Source organism: Oryza brachyantha, chromosome 10, assembly GCF_000231095.2.
Source record: "Oryza brachyantha chromosome 10, ObraRS2, whole genome shotgun sequence".
Lineage (NCBI taxonomy): Eukaryota > Viridiplantae > Streptophyta > Magnoliopsida > Poales > Poaceae > Oryza > Oryza brachyantha.
In genome coordinates this window covers 7,794,533-7,800,532 of record NC_023172.2, presented here as the reverse complement: position 1 = coordinate 7,800,532, position 6,000 = coordinate 7,794,533, and the positions used below count along the sequence as shown (strand labels likewise).

General features: G+C 40.6%; 1 pseudogene; it reads right to left on the bottom strand.

The window, feature by feature from the left end:
- Window positions 1-386: 386 nt before the first annotated feature.
- LOC102721583 lies at window positions 387-4,565 on the bottom strand (annotated as a pseudogene).
- Between the last annotated feature and the right edge of the window lie 1,435 nt (window positions 4,566-6,000).

Genomic DNA, 6,000 nt, shown 5'->3' with positions numbered 1-6,000 from the left:
TTTCATTCGTGTCCGAAAACCCCTTCTGACATTCAGTCAAACATTTGACGTGACACTTCTTTCAAAAATTTTCTCAATCTAAACACCCCTAGATGTCAGGTTGGAGAGTGCATTCTACGGTTAAACAATTGTGAAGACAGGGTAGGTGACAGCTGTTACGGTCATAGTAAAAAGGGATGGAAAGTGCCTGTGCAATGGCATTCAAAACTAGTATATAGCACTTATATTCGTCCATAGGAATGGTAGAATCAATCTCTTAATCATCAAATGCATAACACAGAGTCTCCTTAATAGATACACATATGGATAGATACGCAGAGAGTGGGGCATAGATGTTTTAGATACAGAGTTTAATCCGTTCTCTATGCACATAAGATGTATCTGGACAAAATATATTTTCAACATAATAGATAAAGATTCGACCCTTACTTCAAAAGAAGTTACGGCCACTTGTTACAAAATTTAGAACCAACCACTCGCAACATTACAAAGTACTGAATGACGACAAAAAGATAAACAAAACCATACCACCTATAGAAAGTTGGTACATTATTAGTAAACAAAAGGCTGAAATATATAGGGCAAGAAATAAATCAATCCAACGGCATGAAAGTCTAACAGTGCCAATCTCCAAATGCTCTCTATCGGTCCTGTATATACGGAGCAGCAAATAAATCCTTTTTACGTAGTAAGCATTCGAGTAGTAGTAAAAAGATTACTAAAGGCAATGCATTATCCATGCCGGTTGAACCAGACGCCGGAGCTAAGCTCGATGAGGCATTAGTACTCCAGTAGTACGTTTCCAGGGAAAAAAATAATTTTTTGTCACTCTTAAAAATGACGCTAACATATTTGCTACTGAACCCACATGTCATAGACACATACGGACTGATATGTAATAGACAGCGGGTGACAAATATGTTAGCTGTCATTTTTAAAAGTGGCAAAAAGTTAAATGCCCCCGTTTCCAGTGGAGCGATAGCACACGGGTGATGCATCCATCAACAATCCATATCACGGCATGAGAAATTTCCGTACATTTCCTACCGCAGACTGTACCACCACTGCCTACCGGCAATTCTGTCACATTCGCGCAAAGCTTTGACGAATCCCGGCGTGATCTCCGTAAAGTACAGATCTTTGAGGGTGGGAATGGACTCGATGCCAGATGGAACCTCTGTGATGCCACGGAGGTTAGTAAGTTGTAGTAGTTGCAGGCAAATTATGGCACTTCAGATTAGGCATGTCCCTTAAATAGAGTTCCTTAAGGTTGGGAAACCAGCCTTTGCAGAAAACCAAATCCTCTCCAATATATGCATTTGTCAACCATAGTTCTGCTAGATTCAACAACCTAGAGAGGGATGGCAGTGGGTTCTCTTTTAGTTGAGACCAAGATAGAGAAACCGAATACAATGAGTGGTTATTTTGATCCTGTCCTTCTACTGCATCGAACAATTTACCTGCTAATCTCCCACCTAACCATAGCTTTTGAAGATTTTGAGGTAGTGGGTTCAGACCATCCAAGTTGAGGACCTCACCCGTACCACTTGCACAGATGCTTAAGAAGGATAAAAACTCCATCTTATTTAGGGACTCGCAGAGGACTTCACAGTATCTTTCCTTAACATCCCATATCTTAATGCTTCTCAACTGTCTCAGTTCCCTCAATTGCCTCGCCGACTCTTCGTCTCGTACTTCCAATCCTTGCAATGTTTGTAGCTCCATGAGCTTCTCCAAGCCATTGTGGATTTGTACACCAGTGCGACACGGGAGTTGTCGTCCACACCGATCATTCACTTTTTCGGCAAACAATTGCCTAAGCTTCTTTAGTTTAACTATGCCCTTAGGAACCTCTTGTATTTGCGATCTAAAGAGGTCTAGCGTGAGCAAGTTGGATAGCTTCTCGATTGATTTTGGGAGGAGTTTCACTTTTGAATCCCGCAGGCCAAGGTGTCTTAGGTTGAACAAATCACCGATGGCATCTGGAACAATTTCAATAGATAGGCCACTTAACTCTAGTACGGACATATACCTGCACTTGTTTGCTACCAGAGGTAGTTGAGTGGATGAAGGCATGTCTTCATACAGTGCAATCAAAGACCGAAGGCTTCGGGAGCCACTTGAAACAACTTGATTAATATCTTTTTCTAATTTGTGTATTACCACTCGACGTTCGTCCTTCTCTTGAAGAAACTTTCCATGTTTATTCTCACAACTGTATGAACGGCCAAAGCACTCTCTCCGGCACAAATCAACTGCCAACTCACGTACGATATCATGCATTCTGAATAATTTTATTCTACCAAATGGGTTCCTTGCAATAAGCTGTGGCATATTCCTATGAACCAATTCCTTGATATACCCTTCTGCGACTTCCTCCATTGTGCTTCCGCCCCTATTCTCGATGAACCCCTCTGCTACCCACCATCGTATAAGATTCTTTCTTTTAAATAGATAGTCTTCTGGAAATAAGCTGCAATATAGGAAGCAACTTTTCAGATGTGTTGGAAGGTAGATGTAGCTCAAGTAAAGTATATTCCTGACATGCTCTAGGCTTGGATTGTTGATTATCTCCCAATCAAGCTGGTTTAGTACACGCCTAAATTCCTCTTCGGTCTTTTCACGCACAAAGAGAAGCCTGCTGACAGAGACAATTGCAAGAGGTATGCCTTTGCACTTGCTAACTATTTGTTGTGCTGGTTTTGTCAGTTTTGCAGGACACTCATGTTCTCTATCTTTTGAGAAAGTTGTCTGACAGAAGAGCTTCCATGACTCTCTTTTTGATAGAGGTTCTAGTGTTATCCTCTTGTCTGGGAAAGCAAGGTGAGCTACACCATCAATACGTGTTGTCACAATAACTCTGCTTCCTTTGAGATTTGGAACAAGCATACCGAATAAGTCATTAACTGCTTCTGGCTCCCAAACATCATCCAATACTATCAAATATTTCCGGTCCATTAGGAATTCCTTCAGCATATCTTGTAGTCTTCCTGTATTCACGTCACCAATGTCACCTCTAATTTTCTTTTTCACATCTAATTCAGTGATCAAACATTTCAGAACATCCTTGATAAAAAAGGTTTGAGAGATGGAAACCCAAGCATGGCATTGAAAGTTCTCTCTATCATTCCTATACACATTGGCTGCCAAAGCAGTTTTACCAAGACCTCCCATCCCATACAGTGCTATCACCTCGCGTTGCAACTCATCACTTGTCAGCAATTCATGGAGTTTTTCTCTATTTACATCCATCCCTACAAGATCTTCATCGAGGGAGCATGAAATACTAGCTAGATGTCGTGATGTCTCAACAATATAGCTTGAGCTTTTATTGCTGGTAGCCACACTACCAGACATCCACACCCATCGCTCTTTGGCTTGGAATAGATGCACTAAACTGGCTTCAGCGTCCTTAATTGATGACGCTATTGTGTTTAAAGAGAACAAAACATTTGGTCTCTTGAATCCTTTCTTCAGATAGGTACCCCATCCAGCGTCATGTTTGTGGCCAACAAGATGCAAGTAGTCATCCACGATGTCCTCGATCCGATGAACTAGCATCCTGACCTCCTCCACCCAGATTTCGTCTGTGTGGTTGTTGCGATTGCGGACATCCATCCGGGAAAGAAACTCATGCATCAGCCTAAGCTCCCTCCTGATGCGCCCCATGCTGCCTTGAAGCTCTGTAAGTTGTGTGACAAACTTTCTGAAATATGAAGTGGCCTGACTGGTCGCCTCATTGGCCAGGGCAACACCAATCTTCTTAACAGCTAAAAGAATCACAGCCTCAGCCATTGATGATTGCTTGTCAAATCTCACTGCACAGATGGGAAATTTATCATTTTAACTAGTCCAACAATTTGCGAGGATATATGAAAACCATTAAACCAAAAAAAAAAATACCGTTCAACGAACTTGAGGGCGTAAAGAAACACTTGAGTTGAAATCGTGCGCAGTCTAAATGATCATCCTTCTGCCTTTTCCTTTTCGAACTACAGTCCAGAACCTGTGCTAAATCATAAAGAAAAATGTTGGACCGACCACCATATTGAGACCCTGAAGAGAAAAATGGGGATTCAGAACAGGGAAATAGAGTACAACTTATTGCCTTTTAACCTTCCAGCCGTTAAACAGGTCCAGTAAGTATTTCTAGCCTCAGCTCAGATCTATGCCTTGCTATCGTTAAGAAACAACGCAACCATAAAGAAAAAATGTTGGGAGCGTACGTAGGCATACCACCATACTGAGAGTCTGAGATTCTTCAGAGAAAAATCGGAGTTTCAGAACAGAAAGATAAAAGCGAGGAAAGCATCGTGCAAACATACCTAGTTTGCTGCCTACTGCATCATCGATCCGTCCAGGCAAATAGAGTACAACTTATTGGCTTTCAACCTTTGAGCTGTTAATTGGGTAAACAGATCTAGTAAGTATTTCTAGCCTCAGCTCACATCTGCTCGCTACTTCTTCAGGAAGTGTGCATACCTGTTTTGGATCACGATAGGATCTGTACTCACTCGAAGATCCCATCCATCCTGCAAGCTCATGCGCTGCTTCTGAAGGGTTTGTTGAACTACGCCTCCTCTTCGTGTGTGAAGTTGCTACTGTACTATGGAGGCAAAGGTACGAATGGCATTTAAGCTAAGCTGCTAGCCACAGGGAGCTAGGTGGTGTTTAGATGGAGAAAATTTTTATGAGAAGTGTCACGTTAAATGTTTATCGGATATTGGAAGGGGTTTTCGGACACGAAGGAAAAAACGAATTTCATGGCTAGCCTAGAAACCGCGAGACATATTTTGAGCCTAATTAATCCGTCGTTGGCATATGTTGGTTACTGTAGCACTTATGGCTAATTATGGGCTAATTAGGCTTAAAAGATTCGTCTCAAGATTTCTTTCATAAGTGTGTAGTTAGTTTTTTGGTTCATCTACGTTTAATGTTTTATTTAGGTGTCCAAAAATTCGATATAATGTTTTTGGAGAAAAATTTTAGGACTAAGCTAGTAGATGGCAACAGAGACTGACCAGTCTTTGCCATGGTAGTGGGTGGAATTTTGATGTTTTTGTCTTTTTAAAAACTTATTTTATGAACAGATCCTTAAAAAAACTTATAATATAAATAAATCTTTTTGATAGCGCCAACGTATAATTATATTTTAGAATATAAATAAACTTATAATTTAATTCTGGCTAAACAAGCTAAGAATAATTATATTTTGGAACTAGGTGGATAGGAGCTAAAGAAATGATGCGTTATCTGTATTCAATCCAATAGGCTATGCATATAGTTCATATCTACGGGCTAATCTCTTACACGTATAATATTTTATTTTACAGCTAACTACAGTTGTCTATAAATATAATGCCTGCTTTTGTACTCTGTTTTTTTTATCTAAACCTAAAGTACGAACCACTTTGTGTCAGCGTCGAAATTAGTGGAGGCCCAACGTCCAATATAGCTGCTGACAGAGAAAGATATTCTAATGATGATGTTCATAACTCAGCGAGAAATTCGATTTACTTATGTTAGTCCGTACCACCGTGTATATTCCTCCGTAAGGGCAAGTTTAGATAGCAAATACTAAAACAACTATCAGAAGGGGTGAATAGTAGGTAGATCAAAAACTCAAATCTTTTCATAGAAATAAAAGATTACCTTCACAAAAGTTTTACCGAAGCCTTCGGTCGCACTGCGAATGTACCACCGGTCAGACCGCCGTTATGTGATCGGTCAGACCGCTCGCATAACCTCGATCAGATCAACGTTGAGTGGCCGGTCAGACCGCCAGCCTACCTATGGTTAGACTATTGGGATTCTGGAAAAACGCCAATCAACAACGCTTCTTCAAGATGTAGATTGAATCTCTCGACTTTTATTGATCAACCAGTATTTACAAAGTGTATAGAAAGCACTCCTAACAAAAACATTCGATCTAATATCGAAATAGAGTCAAAACCCTAATTTTCTCTCTCAAACGGCACCAAAAAGCTCACCGAGGACATA